The sequence below is a fragment of the Nomia melanderi genome, chromosome 10 (assembly GCF_051020985.1).
Source record: "Nomia melanderi isolate GNS246 chromosome 10, iyNomMela1, whole genome shotgun sequence".
NCBI classification, from domain to species: Eukaryota; Metazoa; Arthropoda; class Insecta; order Hymenoptera; family Halictidae; genus Nomia; species Nomia melanderi.
Genome location: NC_135008.1, coordinates 5519806 through 5542707, shown reverse-complemented (window position 1 = coordinate 5542707; position 22902 = coordinate 5519806). Strand labels below are relative to the sequence as shown.

Genomic DNA, 22902 nt, shown 5'->3' with positions numbered 1-22902 from the left:
CCAATTTCCATTAGGCGACTATTCCTGGCACTTTTACATTCTATTCGTCGGCACTCGTACACGATTCTTTGCAGATGACTCTCTTAACACTAACCGACACTTTTACTATCGTAACTAATTAAATAACTGGCTACAACGCAGAGACAAAGAAACTAGACGACAAATTTTTCTTAGTAAACAGAAACGAAATGACAGATGAAAATAGAAAAATCGATTAATCGGACAATATTAACGCAGAATTTTAAATCCGATTAGTGTTAATCGACTTCTGCAAATTGCGTGTCAACCAAGCACACTCCTTCGGAATTGCCGGTACAATAACATTGTGCCAAGAGCGCGTAAGGAAGTGTAATAATCGATCTACTGCGATCCTGTTACAGGTAACTAATAACGGCGGGTTAATTGCCCTGCTCCGAAATCGATGTTGCAGCCGATTCTATCGATAAAACGATACTTCACGCGGGCACTGTGAAGGGGGGCGGGGGTTGCGATGAGTTTCGGCTAAACTTTCGGCACAGTTACTCACCTCATAACACGTCGTTCCTCGAGTACGCGCCGATCCGTTCGTGCTCACGCAGGGACCTGGAACAAACAGCAATCGATGAATCGCGATGGCACGCCTGAACGTCCATAAAAATCGACGATCCGCCAGTCGGGGCGATATCACGCGCGTTCCGCGCTGAAATTACATGGCAGCGAACGCTACGATCGCGCGCGATTTTTTCCGTCGCGTGTAATTGTTAATTCGAACAATTTGCTCTCTTTATTCGACGCCCGATACATCGATCCGCGTAGCCGACTCATTCATTGTTTCCCCGCGGGAATAACTAAGGGACGTGAATCGAAACTAATTTGACGCGGGGTCATCGAGCGTCCAGTACTTTTTAGTACGGACTCGGTGCCTGGGAATCGGTTTTATCTCGAACAAAGAGGCTCGGAGGCTCCCGCTGTCGATATATCGACCTACCGGTGGGCAATTTTTGAAACGTGGAAAGTGGAACTATTCCACGGGCGGACAATTGAATTAATATTTAAAATTGTTTGCATGGATCCCAATTTTTACGCGAACAGAAACGACTCCGCGGCGGTTCCCGCTAAAACGAGAAACAAGTAACGGCTGAAACTGATTAAAATGAATGTAAAAATGATTGCTCGACGATTCAATATTGACCGAGCATGTTTAATTAACTCCCGCGACGGTGGACCCTATTCAGAATTAAACACGATGTACATACAGTCAGCTGTTCATTGATTACATTGAATTAATCCGCTCGCCTAGTTAACGGATGAACGGCCCGACAAATATTATCTGTGTATTCAGCGGAATCCCTTGCGCGCTGCCAAGAATTCCTCCTCGCTCCTTTCCGGCGCCGAAAGCATCTCTTTTACGGAAACCGTTCGCCGCCAAAGACACGCTGTACCTAGTGCATTACTCGAATACTCGTGAACAGTTTGAAAGGGAAGCGGGGGGAAGGACGACGAGAATTACGGCGCGATGCGAACTCCTTTTCTATTGGACGATCTACCGTTCCGCGGTTTCGTCGGATCGCGGGGAACGTTCTCGCCGGCGCGCACCGAAAATTTCCTCCGCCGAACAGCCGGCGAGCATCCGGCCGGCCGGGAACAATATTTTCCTTGCTATAAAACACAACAAAAGCCGTGTTTCACGTCGCGCCGGATTATTACGATGTGCGAGCGCGCGTTATCCGGTGCCGTGTTGCGAACGCGACCTCCGCCAGGGAAACATTTTAAGGGACGACAATCGGTAGGAGAGGGCGGCGGACGGAACGACGGACACTTCGACAAGGTATTTTCACGTCGCTCCCGGAAATACCTGCCAGCGAGCCGAGTTACGCACCACCTACGAACTCGTTCATAAAACGTCCAGGTTGTTACGACGATATTCAATTTTCCGCTATTTTTAAAGCTCCTCCCGGTGCAGCTAAGTATCGCCGTGTCGTCGGGATAATGGCTCATCCAAGGACTCGGCTCCGCCGGCTTCTCCGGGGCGCATTGTTATATATCCTCTAGCGCGCTGATGAAAAGAGATGAACCGAAGAGATATTCGGCGACACGCGAGTTCGTCTGCAGATAGGCGGAATAGATTAAGGAAATGGAATTTTTATGATAGAATTAGGCGAGATAAGAGCGAAAAGAGATCGCGACGCGGAATATTATACGTTCCTCCGGGCCGGAGCGCGGACGGAGCCTTCGAAACTAAAGAAGATTCCCCAAACCACCTCTCGGTCTCTCAATCACGCATTCCCTGCATATGAATTCCTGCGCGCTCTCCTATAATAAAATGTCAACAGACCCTCGATCACGAGAGCCATCTCCCCCTCGGTTCAATTTTCGCCTTTTGTCAGAGCTAATTAGGTTCCGCGCGGGCGTGAAATCGAGATTGAAGAGAATTCTAGTTGGAAATCGATGAAACTACGAACGGAGCATAGTTCGATTCCCTCGTAGATCGAAATGGCGGTATAATAAAGCCCCCCCGGGGTGCAATGACATTTTGATGCCCGGTAAGTAACAGCGACAACTCGGACGATGAAATAGAAATGAAATTTTCATGGAAATCACCGGGTTCTCGGTTCCGGAAGAGCTGAAAAGGCTCTAGCAGTGTTTCAAGGGAATGTGCTCGATTAAGTATGCAGCGAGTCAACATCGACACAACAGGTTGGTCTTGACAGGAAGCCGGTCTACGACGAGAAAACGCGGATACTCGCGTGCGACGTTACCGAGAGCCGAAAGCGTTGGTCGCGAGGCGGATAATTTATATAGCAGTTCGGCGGAGTGGTTGAAAAATTTCGGGTCGAGTTATGTTCATAATCAGGACGCTCGGAGTTATACGTCTTCCGAGCGAGGGGAGGTCTCGGGGTGCTACGGTCCTCTTCGCGGAGACTTATAGGAGCCCGTGGAGATGGGCAGCCTGCCAAAAGGCTGTAACGTTGATGCGAAACCGAAAGAGAACCATGTATCATCGGTTGACTCGATTGTAATACGTAAGTGGCGTTCCTCGGTCGAGCGAGCATCGCTCGATTCTTGTGTATCGACCGTGGATGGCTGGGTCAACGTTAAAAATGGCCTCACGTTCAGTGTCGAGCGACAAAACGGGTCCGCGAGTAACGAGAGGAAAAAGAAGTGCCAGCCGATAAACTTGCGTCGTCCTGGTGGACTAATCGGTTTTATTAAATCCAAGGAGGGACATATTTCATCGTTGAACGGGAGACTATTGTTCCCGTCTTATCGCGGATAAATTGAATTCCTCTCCATGGCGAACGCACGAAACGCGGCACAATCGGATTCACTATGCGTGGCGTAACAGTGAAAATACTGTAAGCAGAATATCAACTCCCGACCTTGTATCCATTTTCCCCGGTTCCATAACGACTCCACGGTTACAAGAAGTCCTTGGTTGCCCGGCGTCCCGGCACAGACGAAGCATTCATGAAAATTATGTCAGCCCGTCCACGCCCAGGAGCACGAAGGGGTCGTTAAAATAAGACAATAAAATAAAAAAGGAGAGCAGGGTGGGGGATGGAAGGGGAAAAAGGAAAAGGCGTTTATCGATCGACGGTAACAAACCTCTCGCGAGGAGGGACGTGTTGGCGAGAGTTTCTGTAGTTAATTCCGTGAAATTATACGAACGTGAATTGAAGGAAAAAGCCGGTGGAGCATCTCGCGACCGGCGGCGCGCGGGGCGGCGGCGGCGGGGGCGGAGGCGGGCGAAGAAACGGCTAACCGAGGTTTAAATAGCGGCCGGCCGTAATTTCTGGTCTACGAAGTGGCGAGAATGTTCGCCACAGAAATCCGTCGTCGCGTCGCGGGGCTTGTTAGGCGGGGAAAGAAAGAGAAGGAGGACGGTGGAAACAGGGGAAAGAGGTTGGGGTCAGCGCAAAGCGAGCCCGATATTGCCGGACCCGCCGCTCGAGGGAAAAAGATCGACGCGCGCCGGCGAAATAAGAAAAGTTAGGGGGGCGGATGGGGTCGGGGTAGAATAAAAGATGAACGAATGTGCAAATTTGAAGGCGATCGGTGGCGTCAGGTGCTCCAAGGAAATATACAATTCTCATGAACGAGGGCGGTGAGCTACAGCAGCAGTTGCAGCCAAGGTGGAACAGAGATACGGTGCAGCTACGTCGTTGCAGCTGCGGCTGCTCCAACTGTCGAGTGGATCAACCGTTCTTCTCTGGTGTAATAACGAGCGTCGAGGGCGAGAAAGAGAGATAGAGGGACGGAGCAGGGGAGGGGGGGAGGGAGACAGATAGGAAAGCAGAAACCGGGTCACGATGCCCTCAGAAATTAAACGTAACGACTGCTCTGAAACCGTAAGATGGGAATGATTATACGCTCGAATTAATTTACGAAGAATCGCCATACTTATTAAGGAAATACTCGCGTTGCCGTGAAAAGGAGAACTGTTCTATGGCGCATCGAATCCGCCCCCGAGATCGTTTCTTGTCTCAACACCAACAGGGACGCCTTGTTGAACCTTTCTAATGGAAAATAGAGTTATACCGCGGATCTCTCCGATAGCGTGGCCGACATCACAGCCGCGGAAGCTACTTTGAGCAATGAACCGAGATTACCGGGACTATACGTCATGCCGATAGGCGGGGTGCAATTAAAGTTATCGGCGCGGCCGAGGAAAATCGTCCATTCATCCGTCGGACAATGCACAAACAAGTCGGCGAGATTCGGTTTAATTTTAGTATTCCTCGAAATCGCGACGCGAGGCGATTCGAATGCGAACGGGAGGGAACTCCCGGCGGAAGGATAACCGAATCCGAGGAAAGGTTGATCGCGATTTCACGTTCCGCGGGAAACTTTCGCGATTGCAGATCGGCGATAATGCTATTTCGGGGGCCGAGAATGAAATGCTAATTCCTCAATCGGAATAAATTTTCCCGCGCTCGTCCCGCGTCTCGCGGGCAAACAGGGAAACAAGGAAACAATTCCGCCGCCGGTGAACTTCACCGTTAAAACCTTCCCTTTTCCCGACCGTCTCTCTTTCACTTTGGACTCCCGCCGGCCCCGAATTCCCGCGGAGGCGAACGAAAGTGCCTCAATTTTTGTTCCGCGAACTTTTCCCCGTGACCGGCAATGGAACTCTGCTAATCTCTGAAACGCAATCCCGTAGAAAGGGAAAACGAGCCGCCTCATCGTGCCGCGGCGAATGAAATTCTTCTCCGCCGCATCTCCGTGTTTTCGTTTCCCTTCGCCGCTTTCCGCGTCCCTCCCTTTTTTAGTTAGTCGCCGGCTAATTATCGCGCGGGAACGCATCGACGTGTGCACGGTCGCGGCGGCGGGGACCGGGGGGAATTCTTCCACGGTTATTTCGGGCCGCCGACATCTCGTCGCGGCGTCACGTTCGCATCCGGGCGCGAGCGAACGGCAACCTAATTCGAGAATATTCGTGAATAAGGAAATACGGAGCCATGAATGCGCCGGTGTGCTTAGAACTTACGGCGCGCGGTGCATCGTAACGCAACTTCCGCCTGGCGGATTACACTGGAAAGACGAATTGCTGGGGGAAGCCGTTTTACGTAATGTCCCGGTGAACAGGGATTGCCTCGCGATTACGTTTCGGCAGCCTTGTTGTTCGCTCGTTCGTTCGTTCCATGGAGAACCTACCGGAAAAAGATTTCAAGAAATTTCTCGCAAAGAGAAGCTAATTTATTCAAACCGTTCGTAACGAAAGCTCGATCCTCGAAACGCGGAGAATAGTTTGCGATTATCACGGAGAATTTCTTCTTAACGACCAATTGAATTTAACTCGGCGAATCTCGTTAGTTTGTAAATATAGCGGAATTTTTTGAAGTGTTCCGTTCAAAAGCGCCCCCGGAACAGCGAAGTTGAGAAGTCAAAGATTCCTCATTAGCATCGCGGCTCAAAGAACGCTGCACGACGTAGTGACGTTATCATACAAATAACGGCGCAGCGGTTTAGCACGCCATTCTCCTCTGTGACAACTTTTCCAGGAGTTGGCGTTCGGAATGGTCTTTCTTTCCCCGGGATCCCGGGATCCCGTTCCAAGGGATACGTTAATGGGTCCAACGTTACGAGCAAGAAGCTCCTCGGTGTCTCGGCCTTACACCCTTTTCTTGCAGTTTTTACAGCTAAACTCGCTGTATCTTGGTTAAATAGACCGGTGTCTCTTCTCATAATACACTGCGACGCGCCTATACGACGGCGCCGTTATCGTCGCCGGTGGCTGCGTGTTCTAACGTTTCTCCGGTAACTCACCCTAATCGTTATAGTTTATGGAAGCGCATTTATTATTACATCTTGATACCCTTCGTCGCGGTGTTACGGCCTCGTAAGTGTAACATGATTTTCCGGGGCGACGATTTCGGTGTACAGGGCTTAATAGACTTTGGGACGCGAATTGGTTACTAATAACCGTAGTCCGGCGAAGTTCGTCGGGTGGACAAACTCGCAGCTTCGAGAAAGATAGGCCGCAAGTCACGCTGTTAGCCAGTCGGTGTATAATCTTCGCTGAATACCTAGATCATCGCGTAAAGGTTCGTTAGGAGCTTTGTTATCAGATTACCGATCTCTAGACGAAATTCGAGTATCCTGTTATTAATAGAAATTATATTATTCGTGTTACAATAACACGAATTATAATGGAAATTAGAATATCCTAGAGTAATTCCAGGAAGAACTAATTTAAGTTAATCCAAGTATCATTACGAATACTGCTATCACTCGTCGGATGGGCTAAATATTTCAATTTAACGCGGGGATATTACTAGATGCGCGGAGATGGTTTTCATTCCTCGTTCTACGGTAACACGGTTTCTGTCCCAATGAGTTCCCATTTACATGCAAAATAATTCGCCACGAAAAATTTCGCATCGCCCGCCCGCGCGGTAGAAATTTGTTGTAATCACGGAATGAGATCTCCGCCGTGGTCGAATTAATAATACGTTACCTGGCCACTGTCGGGAGTACGAAGGGGTTCGCGATACTCGCGAAATCGCGTGGCCGAGCAATGAGGGATCGGACAAAAGGAACGGCGCGTATTAATTAAATTTCCCGGTCACGGATCGCCGACTTCTTTTCCCGGGCTCGTCAGCGCTTTCGGGCCGATGCAACGATCGCGATCGCCATTCGCGGGGCAAATAATGACGCGCCGCGCCGGCTCGACCCTGCCCGGCCATCCGAAGATACGCGATAAAAACTCTCAATTCCTGAAGCAGCGAAACCGTACCTACCGCGTTGCGTTCAACAGAATTTACGGGACGGAACGAGTATCGACGTGGCCGGGGCTCGTATCGGAGCACGGCCGAAACGCCGAGAAGAGGCGCTCCGCAGCGAATCCCCGCCGCGAACGGTCAGAGAACGCCGGGGAAGACTGTTGTAAGATGAGGCTAATTAAACGTCGCGCAAATCCTCCGCTACCACGTAACAACAAAGGACGAGGAGCGCAACGAGACAAGAGGAACGAAGCTTAGCGCTAAAAAGACAGAAGTCCCTCCGAGAAGATGGCTACGAAATATTAATTGCGGCTAGAAAGATTGCGAATAAAATTTATTCGCGTACTCGATGCTTTGAAACGGTACACTGAAGGAACAGCAATTTCTCGCGATCTCTCGGCGCAAATCGCTTCGATATGTTCCTCGTCGATCATTTCAACAGCGAACTGCCCCGGAAACCCGACGCGATAACAATCGAAACGTTCGATTCGCCGTCTTGTAAGAACGGGCGTAAACTGGCCGGCGGACTCGTAAAATTCCGGAACGAATGCAAACTACGGTGCAGGTGGGCAGGGAGCAGGTTGAATGGCGTCGGTGGCACGTAGCGCGCGGTTCGGGCGCAGTTTTCCGTACAGGAATTATTCTCGTTGCGGCCAAGTTTTCGCATTATCGTTACAAAACGCATGCAATTCAGGCTACGTCGGCCGCTTGCTAGCTCGCTCGCTCGCTCGCGTCCGCCTGTTTTGTTTCCACGGCGAGGCGCTTTTACGGGCGACACCGGGGCACACGGGGCGACGAGGAACAGCCAGCGTAGCTAAAAGTTACCACCGCGAAAGGCCGTTCTCAACCTTTCGCCGGCCCGCTGACAAACTTTCCGCGCCCGCCCACGCCGCCGTGTCCCGTTTTAACCTCGTTTCCCACCGCGGAGCAGGGACAAGATAATATTAAGACGCGCTGCCCACCCGACGGAATCCGCAGGCGCCTGCGAGCTTTTTCCTCTGCTCCGCTTCTCCTCGGAGACACGGGCAGGAATTGGGAGGCAGACGGCAAGTCGCGCGTGAAATAACTTCGGAGGCTGCCGAACGTCCCTACGCCGGCGGATTTCATAGAGCAAGTGCGAGGCGGATGTTATCCGTGGAACGCATCATCGATTTGCTCGGAACTCGGTGCCAGGGGGCTTGTCGAGGAGCGTCCCGAATTGGTAGAAATTAGTTCGTCAATTAGGTAATTTGTAAATGAGGATCAATGGGACCCGGCGAAGTCCCCGGGGAGTTCGCTAGGATCTCCGGGTAATCAGTGGAACTGTTCGGGGATCTTACGAGTGGAGTGCGCTCGAGAAGTTTAATGATGTTTTCATCTTTTTCGGAATACCGCGCAGCACTTCGGAGGATTTTAGCCGAGGCGGTCTATGATGAGATCTTAGACGCTAGTACAGCTAAAACCTTTTTACATTTTACAGACGCTAACATTCCCAGGGAGTAGCTACAGTACTACAGACCCGGGGAATTTATATTCCCGCGAAGACACCCGCGGAATCATCATCCTGCGCGGTTGAAAACATTTCCAGCCAGGAGCAATCTCCGCGGTCCAAAGGGCACTCGAAAACAAAGATAGGGAGGAGCGGGAGAGCTGAAGAAAACCTTTTTCGTGCTCGCGAGCTCTCCGCGGTTGAAGTTCCGCGAAGTTCCGCGAGCTTTCTCGTAGCTCCGAGGTACCGGGATTGAGAAATTTCCACGGTGTTTCCTTAGCCCGAGCGACGCATTCGAAACGCTGACTATTCCGAGCCGTTTCACGTGCAATTAACCTGTCGCCGCGCGTCGTCGTTTTTTATCCGTTCGCGCCGGGGCGACGAGGCGGGCTCGAGCGGGGCGGGCAAGAACACGCCGTCACCCGGTTACATATTGTGCGCCTGTCCGCAATTTTTCATTTCCCTCGATTCTATCACGCGTCAAGCAGAACGAAAAATATTCCCGCGACTTTGCGTTATTGCGCAAGCCGGATCCAATAGAGCTCGTATATCCGCGCCGTGACAGGCCGGGCTCGTCGCGCGGATGCTAAGCACGCCTTTCCCGAGGAGGCCACTCCGTCTCCGACGTGGAATTTTATTCCTGCTAATAAATCACCGGGACTCTGGGACTCTTTAAAAAAAGTAAGAAAAGAAACGGGAAAGAGGAGGGACCCTTACGAGTTGCCAGAGGCGGAGGACTGTTTTGACTGTCCTCATCTCCATGATTCAACCCTTTGTGGTTTTATGCTCAGCCTGGCTGGACATTCAATTTCATTCGAACATTTCGGTATGTCAGTAATTTTTACTATAATACTTTCTAATATTATCATTACACCATGTATTAGTACAGTTTTAACATTTCATACCGTGATGCGACTATTGCTTTTATTCATAGGGTCCAAATTTTAACCCTTTGCACTCTAGAGGCGACTCAGTCACCACTTGATCTGATGCAGCGAAACTATGAAGTTGAATATTATTTTAAATTAAACTTTGTATTGTTATAGGGAATATTTAAATAAAATAGTCGCTTAATTTATCTGTGAATTATCATTAAATTAGTTTCAAACAATATCGTCTATATCACGTCGAAAAATGTGAAATGTTTCAGTGAAAAACCATCGAGTGCAAAGGGTTAAAAGCACAAAGAATCTTTTGCAAACGCAATACGAAATAATCAAAAAATTTCAGTAAAAGGTTGAAACGTGACTCAAAGTCACGTCGTGGTCCGATCAGGGTTAAAGTGAAAAGAGGAGAATATTTCGCAAAGAGTCAACAAATGTGCCCGGCTGGACTTCGCGAAAGGGGTTGGAGGTCTGATGGCGCAATTTCAATAAAGCTCAAGGTGGGTACGACTTAAATCTCCAGCCGGAAAACGTACTAACGACCGGGAACGGTCCCGCCGGAATCGCGTTCCCGAAGCCAAATCGATGAGATTCTTGACAGTTCCACTTACTTCCGTTCGCCGTCGTAGATACCCGGGTAAATGAGATCCGGCGCGGTGAAACTGCGGAACCGGGGAATTCACCTCACACGTGTCGCTCCTCACGACGGGCCGAGATAAGGCCGGCCGAAATCGAATCGCGTCCCCGCGATATATTTCGCGACTAATAGCTTCCCGGCGACATTCTTACTTTCCCCCTACATTATTCTCCCTTCGTTTCGGTCGGTTGGTCGGTCCGGTTGCGCCGGACGCGATTAGAACTTCCGCGGGAGTCAAAGCGATCGAGCGGGCAGTTCGGAGAGCTATTGATTAGAGGCCGGGTAACTTTCCGTTTCGTCGACGCTTTCACGGTTAAATTGTGCAGCTTTAAATAAACCGTGGAACGGTTCGATCGAACGATAGATTCAACGTCGAGAGCCATTGTACGTTTCAGAAAATTAATTACCGGCGAAACGTGAATCTATATAGCCCGCGTCATCCATCCCAGTTTGCCAGACAATGATGAAGAATAATGGATAGAATGTCTCATTATACTTTCCCACGTTTGCGAGGAAAATATCGGGATTGGTCGGGGTGTTCCGATCGTAAAATCTCGAATGTAGAGGAGCCATTTATTACCGTGACACCCGGGGGAGGCGGCGGCGTCTTTGCGTTGCCTTTATCCACACAATTATTTGAAAAAGTATCAGCAATAAAATATTGTTCGGTTTTATCGCGTGAAAGATGGCAGTTCTTCCTGGGACAGTTTCGAGCCGGTGAACTAAAATGATCGGGAAAGTCATCCGAACTTACTGAAAATCAATGAACGTGCAATTTCAAGGGGGGACTCTGGTTGTAATTCCGCGACGGTGCTTTATGGACAAGGGACACGGCGCGGAATATGCGTGAAAGGAAGCAATCTTTTTATAACACACATTACAAGCACAATTTACGAGGGTCCCTGCCATAAATCGCGAGCCCGGGCGCAGAATTATGCCAGTTTCTAACTCGGGAAACGCTTCGCTTTCAGAAGAATCCCCGCCATCCCGTGACAACGGCTCTGGGTTCAAACTCGAATCAATGTGCTCGATTAAAGAAGGAAACGTAGGAACTTTTTACTCGTCTCAGCCGTAACTCTCGGAAATAATGGAACTCGAAACCGGGCGAGATAACCTACGAGCTAATCGCGCTGCTTCTTCTCTACCCCCTTCCATTCCCCTTTTCCCAATACAAAGCCTTTCCTAATTCACGGTTATCTAGCTAACACGCGAGAATAAAATCAAATCTAGGAAATAGCAAGCGGAAGTAATCCTTTTCCGGTACACACGTTCTATCGGAGATGCATTACTCATGGCACATTTAACTCAACGAATGGCTGTACGCCTTTCTCATTGAACTTTCATGCCGGATAATCGTTCAGACTCGCTCGTACGAGTGAATCGCGCATTTCGCGAACTCAGTCGACCTCGAGTATGTTTATAGTAGCTTCTATAAGATACATAGTTCGGTAATATCTCACGAACCTAGTTTTCTAGACGATCCTCCGACAAATGAGCATTAGAACTCGCGTCACGAGTTTGACTTGTTGTTTAAACTCGCGGTAGAATTGATTGAAATTTTGATCTGAATTTAATTCGAATACGAGAGATTCTACCGTACATCGTACGACAATGATTGCCTGTCAGCTGCGAAAGATCATCCGGGTTCAACGCATAATCGAGTAGTGACAAATGTGTTCGGTAATTCCGTCGTTAATTCGACTTAATTCGACCTTATCGCGATTACCTCGCAACCGCATACCTATCCACCTACACACGGGCCCTTAATTCCCCATCTGTGCGGAGTTTGTATCAATCGTTTACGTCATTTCGTTCGGTGTGCGTTTAGAAGGCAGTCCACGCTAACTGCGGTCTCTGAGCCACGGATTAGTGAACAACCCGATGATAGTAACAATTAAGAAGCAAATTGCTCATTAAGTTGCAGCTGCGTTCGGTTACCGTGCCGTGCACGGACGCGCGTACGTTTCGGTGCGCAGAAGCCTCGTTGGGCTTCCCCGGACATTTTCCGGCGAATAGACGCCGAATATGTTTCGACGGGAACAGTATTTTACATTTTATATCCTGTGTATCCGTGATTGAATTTGTAACGTATAAATCAATCGGGAAGTTTATTGGCAACATTCGGTACGGCGAAGCTTTCGCAGGCTCGTGATTCGTAAATTTGGAATCGCAGTTTATTGATTTTCGAAGCTACGGGAATATCCTACGGACGGGACAGATCGAAATACCCGTGAACTCGGACGTCGTTCATAAATTGGCAAGCATCGACGGCAATTCGAAGCTCCTTCGCGGACCTCTGATAAGAGACTGCGTTCCCACAAGTTCGGCGAACTTCTTCGAAACGTGGCACTTGAATTTTTCAGCGACCCCGCGAAATGCGCTCGAAAACTCGAAACCATTTCGAAAGTACTAAGGCCGGCAGAGATTTTCAACGGAATTTAGGAAACCCGGTTAGGAAACCCGTCTAAACGTAGTCTATGAGAATTTAATGAAACTCCGAGTTGCCCCGGCCGAACGTCCCCTTTTACGAATAATAATGAACGCCATTCGACTCGCTCCGCCATTGAAACATGGACAATATTTGCAGCGGTGACCTCGCTTCGTCAATAATTGACAAGTCGCTGTCACTGAAAAATTCATATGGAACCCTTTCAGCGCAGGAGCATGCGCTAAAGATAAATTTGCCGGCGTCTTATTAAGAGGCGAACGTTATTCAAGATTTTATCCTCACGAGCTAACGGTGATTTTTTGCCGTTCCCCGGTGCTTTTTTTTAGGTTTCCGTTCGTTTCCGACACTATGGACGGAATAAATTATGTCGCGATGAATTACGCGCAGTTCGAGCCTGTTAATGATTGATCGCGACGAGCGGGACCGATGGAGCTTCGAGCCCGGTCGAAACAAAAACATAAAAGTCGCGGTGGAAAAAGCGACTCTATGGATTCAGTTGTTCGACGCTGTTGGAAATCGTTCCAGATCGCGTTGAATTATATACCATCCTACCGGCGCGCACGGTCGAACCGGGCGACGCGACCGGAACAAAATTCTTCGGATTTCGAGCGGGCGTTTCGCCCGGGCATTTCGGACGCGAAAAACACTCGGCATTTCGAAATGAATCCGCGCGATCCGTGCTCTCTAAAAACCGCTCGTTGTTTGTCGTTCTGAAAAGTCCACGAATAACTCTCTCCGTATCGTCGCTCGAATAACTTACGGCGGCGAGACTCTCGCGCGGAAGACGCGGCTCGCTCGCGGAGAATCCGGAGCTTGTATCGATCTCTCGTCGAACACCTCGTAAATCTACGAGACGAAATCGCCGCTTCGCGAGCGAGTCGTGCGCGATGCGTCGCCGGCGGGTCACGGTTGACTGTACCAGCGGCCGGCATTTTCATCGAATCCCGGAGAACCGTCGGGATCGAACGACGCGAACCGGCGGACAATTCGTTTCTCGCTTCGAGTGCGGAAGCCCGTTCGATGGTTCCGTGCAATAGAGTGTTTCGTGACGGGACTGTGCGCCGTCGCTCGGACAACTTCGAATTTTATCGGTGTACACCCGGTCGGCTGTGTATACCGTGGCGGCGTGCGCTTGCGCGGCCGCGACCGTCGTTCGGGGCGAATTAACAGGGGGATATGAGAACCGCCGGGAAAAAAGCGAGTTGCGAAATGCCTTCGGCGAAACGAATTTCGCGTGGAAACACGACTGTCTCTGGCCCCGCGACTCTTTTTACGTCTCTCCGTGTTTACGCTCGCCGAAGCAACAAGCCGATATTGCCCCATCGAATGTCGATGCGAGCCGTACGTTATTAAATAAGCGTTTTAGGGGTGGGGCAGTTTCCCGGGGTAAAACCGGTCGAAACGCTGCGAACGTCCGCCGCCCGCTCTGGCAGCGTTACGCGAGAACCGGCCCGGCTGAAACGTCGTCCGAAGAAATATTCGCTAATCCGATTCTTGCCGGAAATTCAATTAGCCCTCGGAGGAATCAGCGGGCCAAGTCGGCGCACGGAGATTCCGGTATTTCGAAAGCGAATTCAATTGCTACCGGTGACGCGGGTACGCTTTGAAATTATTATGTACCGTTATTACTTGTTATTTCACTGCTGCGCCGAATTCGCGTAATTGGTTCCTTCATTAAATTGAATTCGTGCCCCGGCGTGCTGCGAATATAACGTATTGTCGATATCCGATCGCACGTTCCGGTATTCTACTTATATCGAGCGATGAACGGCGACGTTTATAGATGGAATCGTTTGATTGATAATGCTTAATACGGATTTCTCTTTCACCGAGCGAGCGCGCACCGATCATCGAACGGGAAATCAAACATTTACACGGTGATTGAAGCGATGCGACGATGCGCGGGACGAGCTGGGCTCACGACGTCTTTCAATAGGATATACAAGTAACACTCGCGACTGTTCAGCTAGATACCGTGGCGGCCGACTGCTCATTAACCCCTTACCGCACCTTTCAGCCAGTTAACTGTGTTTGACGAGTATACACGTCGTCGTAAAGCTTAACGCGATACTGATTCTTTCAGCGATGAATTGCTTATTTTGTCACATAAACACGTAATTCTTCTTTGTTTCGCTTTGATCTTTCATTAAAATATACTCTAGCATTCGTCTTGCGTTCGGCGAGTACACGCTCCATTTTTCGATTTTCTTCGGTTAACTCGGAAGAATTCAGGTTCACGCGTTGTCGGAACTCGAAACAAATGATATCTTGCGACTACCTGCGACCCGAGATGCAGTTCACGAGGTCGACTCGCGACACTCGTGTTTGGTCCAAACTTCTGAATACGAGTCAGACTCGTGATATTTATGTTTGACATGATATTACGACTACGCGCCCGACTCGCAGTGTTTACGCTTGGCCCGAAATTCTCATCACGAGTCGGACTCGTCACAGTACGAGCAAGGGGTTGAGCGTTATCCGATTCCGGTGGGGTAAGTAGCGTCGCCTGTTTCCTTGCCGAGTGACATCGTTTTATGCCGGGATGCCTAGTTGCTCTTGCCGGATAATGGATTCCGTCAAACGCAGGCTCCCAGCGATACAAAATGAGCCGATAATTTCGTCCAGCAGCGGGTCCGGCGACCGAATTCGCGTTGGAAATTCAACCGGGACGGGAATTTAATTACACGACTCCGCCCAGCCCTATTACACTTCTCCATACGCGACGCGAAATCGAAAAGTACTGCAAAAATGACCGCGGAGCGATGAGAACGGAACGGAAAAACGAACGGCTTCCTCTGGTTTCGCGCGAAAGAACGAACCGTTATTATTACGAATTTAATTAGACGACTCGGTGATACCGAGATCGACGGGGGAAGGGAAGAGAACGAGGGAACAGAAGCGAAAGCGGGACGGAAACGTGACAGTCGGCGGCGATCCGTCAACCCTCCGGACACGGTGAAAATGATCTTCGAACAGGACAGGGCGAAAGAGTGGCCCGGGGGCGTTGGTCCGCGTTCCAGGGGGGAATACGAATACTGACATTTGCATCCGACATTTTACGTCTTGTTTTGCATAAAACAGCCAGCAGTATCAGGCTCTCCTCAATCCAGATAATGGATTCTCCGGCTCTCCACCTTTCTTCCAGCGAATTTAACGCGGGCCTCCATTGTCCCCCTCGAATGGCGGTGGCTCGTAAAATGCTAATTTGCGGCCGTCGCCGCTGGAATGGATCAGATCGGTTAGCACGAGTGGATAAAAATCGTTGGAATACCAATCGAGGAAATCCTTGAAAACGAGCCGGAGCGTCGATCGATCCCCCTGGCCCGTGTACAAATCACGTTCTCGTGCGGTACACAGGTGCGCCTGTAAAAGGTACTCTCTTCTGCCTTCCCAACGGGCACATGCAAACGTGCGTGCACACGGACACTCCCGTATGTCCTCACGTTCCTTCCTCCGACCATTTCCATGGCTCACTTTCGCTATGACACGCAGAGAGGGCTCGTCGCGCACACCAGCGCTCGGCGGCAGCGCGCGACGAGCGTGTCCGCACGATATTCTAAACAACACTCCGGATTGACATTAGATATCAGTGAGGCTAGTCACGCAGGTAAACGTGCCCACGGTACCGCGACTGGCCGGAAAGTAAATTTTAATTGAGGCACGAACCTCTCGTTCCGCCTTGAAGTTCGTCGCGTTTCGGGAACAAGGGACTCCACTCGCCGACCCGTCACCCGCCCGCCCTTACTTGCTTATTCTCGCCGCGGTCCCGTTGGTCACGATATTCCCCGAGTTAACGTTAAACAAGAAGACGACGGGACCGGCTCGGCCACGGGAAAAACCGTATCTGTTTGTTTATCCGGGCATGGTCCGGCAAACATTGCGCGTCCCTTGCGCTACCGCGCCGCTGCACCGCCACTTACATCGACAAATTGCTGCCACGTTATTGCTTGCCCGCCCTGTGTGTTGGAACAGATGCGATCTATGCGACTTCGACAAATATCCTCTTCTCTTCTGGGTTTATTCCGGTCTACTTGTTATTAGAGTGATGACTCCATGGGCTTATGATACTCAGGATTCTCTGAGATTCGATGTACTTGCGTTCAATGAGAACATCAAGGTTTCCGATTTGTCGCGTTAGCGAAGAAAATTGTAGCTTTGTGTAGCGATATAAGGCTTAATTATGCTGATGTTCGACGATAAATTTGAAACGATATCGCGTGGGAAAGTATCAAGAAACTGTTGTAAGCGTAAGAGGAAAATACAGAAGGAAAAGACATTTCCGATTACATCTTAAGTGTTTCATTACTGGGTATCAAGTATCGGTTGTCGATGTGCAACGAAGTCTGTGCCGGGCTAATCCGTTCGGCAATGCTACCGCGAGTCCAGTATACTGCAATAATCGGTTAAACAATATATTACGGAGGAGCAATCAGTTTGCGGAGCTCAATGCCTGGTCTCGAAACGAAACAATTACAAGACGGTATTATGGACGTGTCTCGGGATTGAGGGGACCGGCATCGAAAGCCATTATTTCGGGATTAATGGAAGCTTTCACGGGTCTATCTAATTATCGGGTTGCTATCTGACCATACTCTTCGGGGAATAACGAGGGAAATAAAGAAGGAAGCGGCAGGATGTACTATCCCCGCGCACGGTATTACAACGAACCTGTATTCCGTCTCTTCGGGGACCGAGCCGCCCAATAAAAGTTCATCGGAGGCATTATTTAGGAGATAAAATTGAAAATCCCAGCGCACCCCGTCCTTTCGACGGCGGGAGCGCCGACTGACGTTGTATCACGCGACCGAATACACTCTCGCGCGGAGCATAAAGGAGCGTTAGGGAAAGTGAGGCGAGGTGGCGAGCCTCTGGCATATTTTATGGCAATCAAAAGTTCTCAGGCAAAATCTTCTCGATCGTAAACGGTGTAACGACACGGCACCGAAAATTTATTGCAGATTAGTTTGGTACACGCGCGAGCTATACGCCCGGGCCGAGAGCTATCCAGGCTAAAATCCATTACAGCGGTCACTATGTACAGCGCGAGCGGTCAGGCCGATACGCACCCTCCACGCAACAAAACGATCGAGAGTGTTTGACCGAGTACACTCGGTGTCTCTTTAGTAAGAGCAACAGAGGAACGTCTATAGAGATTTCAAAGAAATTTAGGAAACTGACAATAAACAAGAACAAGTACGAAGATACTTAGAGGAAGATCGATGTAATTAAGAAACTGGAGTACTCTCGCGTTCGATCGTCCATTGCTAGAAGCTAACAACAACGTTGCACCGAATCGCTTTCCGATGGCAAAAGAAGGAAACGAAGCCCACCAGGAAATTGTAAACCGAACCGTGATAATTATTCGCGCGTCACCCAGTAGGTGGCCGCACGCCGGAGGAAAAAGCTCGACCGTCAGGATTCGACCGATCGCCGTGACTAAATACCATTTCCAATTCGATCCGTGCTCCTTTCATTTCCCCCGAGCGTGTATCGTGTTTCCAATCGACAGGCAAAAGAGGTCCTCCACCCGCTTTTAAAGGACGCCCGGATAAAACAACAGAAAGGACAAACGGGGGGACAATTATTCACGCGTCGGCATTTCCAGGAGGACTGGAGGCAGCCACGGGACGCGTTTCGTCGGCCTAGGAGGACGCGTAATAACAGGCGCGGCCTAGGAAGTACGAGCGGGGGCTGTTTGCAAGGCAGATTACACACGCAGCCGGCCCAGTCTGCCGCCACTCGCGCCGGGGCCCTCGTAAATATTCATTTAATCTGATCTAATCTATACGAACATATTCTGCGCCCGGTGTAATTGTCGGCGAAATTGCAAATCGATATCTAAATGGACCGCCCGTCCCCACCCCAGATATTGTACTTCACCGGACAGCCATTGGGCGAGCGTGTTCCTCCATCCCTTCCGCTGTGCGTCGTCATCGTCGTCGTCGCCGGCGGGCGCCAAGTGACGGCCAACTTACGCCCCCAACCACCCGCCGTTCGCGGGCGAAGTTTCGATACCAGCCGCGTGTCCCGAGGACACCCTCCCATATGACATTTGTAACGTTTCCAAGCTGCGTCCTCGATTAATCCCCCGGCGACCGCGTCCGCGTGTCCGCGTTTTTCGCGCGTCGCCGGCTGCGATAAATTGGATTACACGGGCTTTCCAAGACGACTTTCTTGGAAATGAAGCTTCAAATAGAGAAGCCTCATTCGATTAAGTTGTCTGGAAAGTTTGCTCCACTTCCGGAAGCCCCCTTCGGATAGGCTACTTTAATTTCGAGCGTTAAAGAAGATTGCACGATTTTCACCGGATAAGTTGAAAGAATCGAGCACGAAACTTCGGAAACAAGCAGCACCTGTACCGTGCGATTGAAGGTTAAGCGTAAAGGTTCGCGCGACGCTGTACTGGACACCGAACTTGTCAACGTCTCGCGTCGGTGATCGCTGCATTTAACCCTTCAAACTTGGAGGGCGTCTTCCAAGCCCCTGGGCAAATCCAGTCCTGATGGACTTCAGCGGTACGAGAGATTGACAAGGCTACAACTGCTCGCGAATCGAGGCCAGATACAAGGTCCGCGCCTGCAATGATCGTTTCTGCACCGACCGAGAAACTAGTCCTCGCGATCTTCGAGGAAGAACCCGGCGACTCCGGAGTTCAGTTTTCCGTCGATATTTCTGGTCGTGGGTGTACAGCGATCGTTGCCCTCCGCGCGAACTTCAGGCGAGTCGTGCTTCCATCGAGCCATTGATCGTAGATTCTGCCCACGCTAATCGGACGCTTTTGTCTCAATTATCTCGCGTCTATCTTGCCGGGGATAAAGCGGATAACGGGGGAACACTCGGCGCGCTGCGCTCTCTCTCTCTCTCTCTCTCTCTCTCTCTCTCTCTCTCTCTCTCTCTCTGAACTTTTTACCGCGGAGCCAGCGAGCGCTGCGCGCTTCGCCGGACCGGCTTTCAAAGCGGCTCTTCCTCTAATTCATCCCACTTACTTCCTACTCGCTTATCCCCCCGGCTCGCACGTGTCCCCCGTTTTCGTCGCAATAAAAACACATAATTTACGGGCAGGTGGAGCTCGACAAGCGCCACCGTAAACATAAAAATAAACGCATGGTTACGGGACGCGCGTCGTCGTAAATCTAGCCGTTCAATTTCATTCAATATTTACATCGTCGGGATATAAAACGGGGCTGCCGCGAGGGAGGGGGAAAAAAAAGAGTTCGGAAAACACGGGAACGGAGGGAGGGAGAGTGAGAAGGGGAGAAGGAACGTCGCGACAATTAATCTCGCGCTGTTACTTCCCGCGCAAAACCCGAGGCATCTATCGGCACGAAGTGAGCGCAAAATTAAAGTTCCACGGTACACGTGTGTTCGCCGCTCGTGAAAAATAATGCCCGCGGCGTAATACCTGGTACGCTCGAACAATTCGAACTGGAACAACACTCGAAGCAACGGTATTAATATTTCCGTGGACCGCGTACGCGGCGATCATCGGGAGACCGGTCAAATGATTTACCTGTAATAAATATCGGATAGCCCGACGATTCGCGCGTGACGCACCGACCGACCGACCGCTGACAAATATTGGACTCGCCCGTTTTGCTTTGATAACCAGCCGTAAACTCTCGCGAATGGAGAAATAAGTTCCCACGTAATATTTTTAACGAAGGGTTAACAGCTACTCTTGGGACTGTGTTAACCCTTCGCGGACGAATGTCGACATTTCGGCGAGATGAAATTTTCGTATCTGGAAGACTAAGTCGCAGACAAATGATTTAGTTACTCGAACAGCAAGAGATCACGTAATTTCCTTTTTTTATGTTAATTAAACATTTTATGTATAATTCAGCTTTATCTGCTGAAGGTTCCGTATATTTCAAAGAATCTCCGCAAAGGGTTAATCTTCGCTATTGTTATTTCATTCTCATCGTTCTTCCGATAATTCCGATCAGCCACTCAAGACAGCTTCTGAATCTCGCATGGATGCGTTTCTAGCGATAATTTGATTTACCTATCAGTGGTTATTTCCATTACTTTAATATCTACCGACCGGCAGGGTAAATTATGTATTATCCGATGCGTCACCTCGGCGAATATATTGTGTCAATACAATTTAAGGTTGTTATTCCAAGTGAAATGCATTTAAGTACCTTTTAACACATCGCGATTGATGCGTGGAACTTTAAATTGAATCGCGTATTTTACAGAGGAGGAATAATGCACAAGGATTTCTATAGTTGCCGTCGTAAAGGGAGGCATTGAAACGTTTTACATAACAGGAACGATTCATTCGGCTCACAAAAATCTCTTTCAACGCGAAAACGTTTGACCGCGAGTCCCCCTGCAATCAGCGCGGTTCGAAAATGAACTTATTACTCGAGTTAAGGCCCGACCCCAGCGCCAACTCCATCGTGCGAATATTAACGCATAAGAGTCACTTTTCGTTCCCGGTTTCCGCCTTTTTCATCCCTCGCGGTCGACCGTCCTTCCCAGCGGAATTTCGACCGCAGAAAATACGGGAAATTAAAGAGGCGCCGTGTTGGAACTTCGGCTGGAATTCAACCAGGCGAATTTTCATCGTGGCCCCCGTCGCCGGCCGTTTCATGTGCGCGAACCTTTGATGCGGTTCCGACATTATCAATCGTCATACGAATGTTTATTACCCTTTGCGGCCGTAATTATACGCGACAGTTCTAACGTTCCGCGGACTCAAATTACAATTGGCACGGCTTGCGCGCGGTGTCCGGTAATTACAGAATTTTCTTCCGTCTCGCGCGCGATACGCCGATCGCAATTGGACGTCGAAACCAGCGAGGCGTTGCGAAGTCAGCGGAGTCTCTAACGCGCTGTCCGACAAAGGGCTCGCTTTTTAACGAAAACTCAAACCGATCGTGCGCACTCCGTCGTTGGGGTATCGCGAAATCGCGATATCACGCATGAACAATTGCGTAATTGCTTAGAGCCAGTCAGCAGCCAGATAACATTAAATGCGAATAGCGCTTCGGCACGATGCACGCGCGTTTGCTTTTCTGCCGCACGCGCGACGACGTTGTTACACTGGTAAGCAATTCATTATGAGTCACGACGACAAGATTCATTGAGTTGCATTGGATCACGGGACGCCTACCGCCAGACCCATTGTTGCTGCGTACAGAATTAGAGACCCAGTTCCTTCGTGTAATTACGGTGAAAGGCTACGAGACGCACGGTCAAACGAATCCATTAAAAACACAAACAATCCGATGGTTGGAATCGTAGGAGCATGGGAAATGTTTATTATCGATAGCTCGGCGAATTGATTTAGGATGAAGAAACATCGAATTATTCCAGCCGAATCCCGCACAGAGGTTCGGAATATCGTTTAACGGTAACTGGATCAGCCTAAAATTAATTACGAGCGGAGGAGCGGTAACCTGATTCTCTATACACTGTCAATTAATCGTCTCGTCGCGGCGAATGCTCGATCGATGACTCGAACTCGCCGAGTTCGCAGCGGATCGTCATCGGTATTATTACCACGAAAGCGGTGCGTTCCTACGTTGCTCCCTGCTCGGCGTGACTCGTCTAATGGTCGACGCGAGCGAAGATGAATTCCCATTAAAACAGTACATCCGTCCAGGCGCGTGCGTTGATCGCGCGTGTCACGGAACCTCGCGTCGCAGCTGCGAGTTCGAAGGCCCGGGGAACAAGACCGACGAAGAAACGCTACGCTCGCCTCGGACGTCCGCGATTTAATCGTACGCCTCGGGTAACTGGAAACAAGCGACTCGTTCTTTTGCAAGTTACCTTGAAATAAATTGCCGGCGGAATTGCTTGTCCCGGCTCCCGCGAAGCGCGCGCGCGGGCGCGCCGATCCCTGGCTTCCCCGAATTCCGCCTGCGCCCTAAATTGAAACCGGTGTCTAGATTATAGTTAACATTTAATGCGATCCCCGCTCGTTCCGAGAGACGGGACCGTCTAGTTCCGCGCAGAAGGTTCGCCAGAATTGCTTCTACCTGGAGTTTCCTTTCAATTCCGACCGGCGAAATCCTGTTTCGAACCCTTTCGCCTTCGCGCGTCTGCTCTTAGCTTTTAAAGTCCCCCGACGTCGCGTACAGCCTGACCAGTGAAATAAAACTTTGTTACCCTACGAAATTCCTGTAAAGTGTGAAAAGAACGGTAGACCTCGTGCGCGACTTATAATTACAACGAAAATGTATTTCGACCGTCATTACGCCGGCACGTTGTAACGCGAAACGACTACAAAGGGTTAATCCTCGGGTGTTTCA

General features: G+C 50.1%; 1 protein-coding gene across 6 annotated transcripts in view; it reads right to left on the bottom strand.

Moving 5' to 3' along the window:
• kek5 (leucine-rich repeat, immunoglobulin-like domain-containing kekkon 5 protein) overlaps positions 1-22902 on the bottom strand; it is a 333208-nt gene that overhangs the window by 212063 nt on the left and 98243 nt on the right. For all 6 annotated transcript variants that reach the window (XM_076371230.1, XM_076371229.1, XM_031982775.2 and 3 more), the window contains one exon: positions 527-582. The gene's annotated coding sequence lies outside the window, so the exon portion shown is untranslated. The remainder of the gene's footprint in view (positions 1-526; positions 583-22902) is intronic.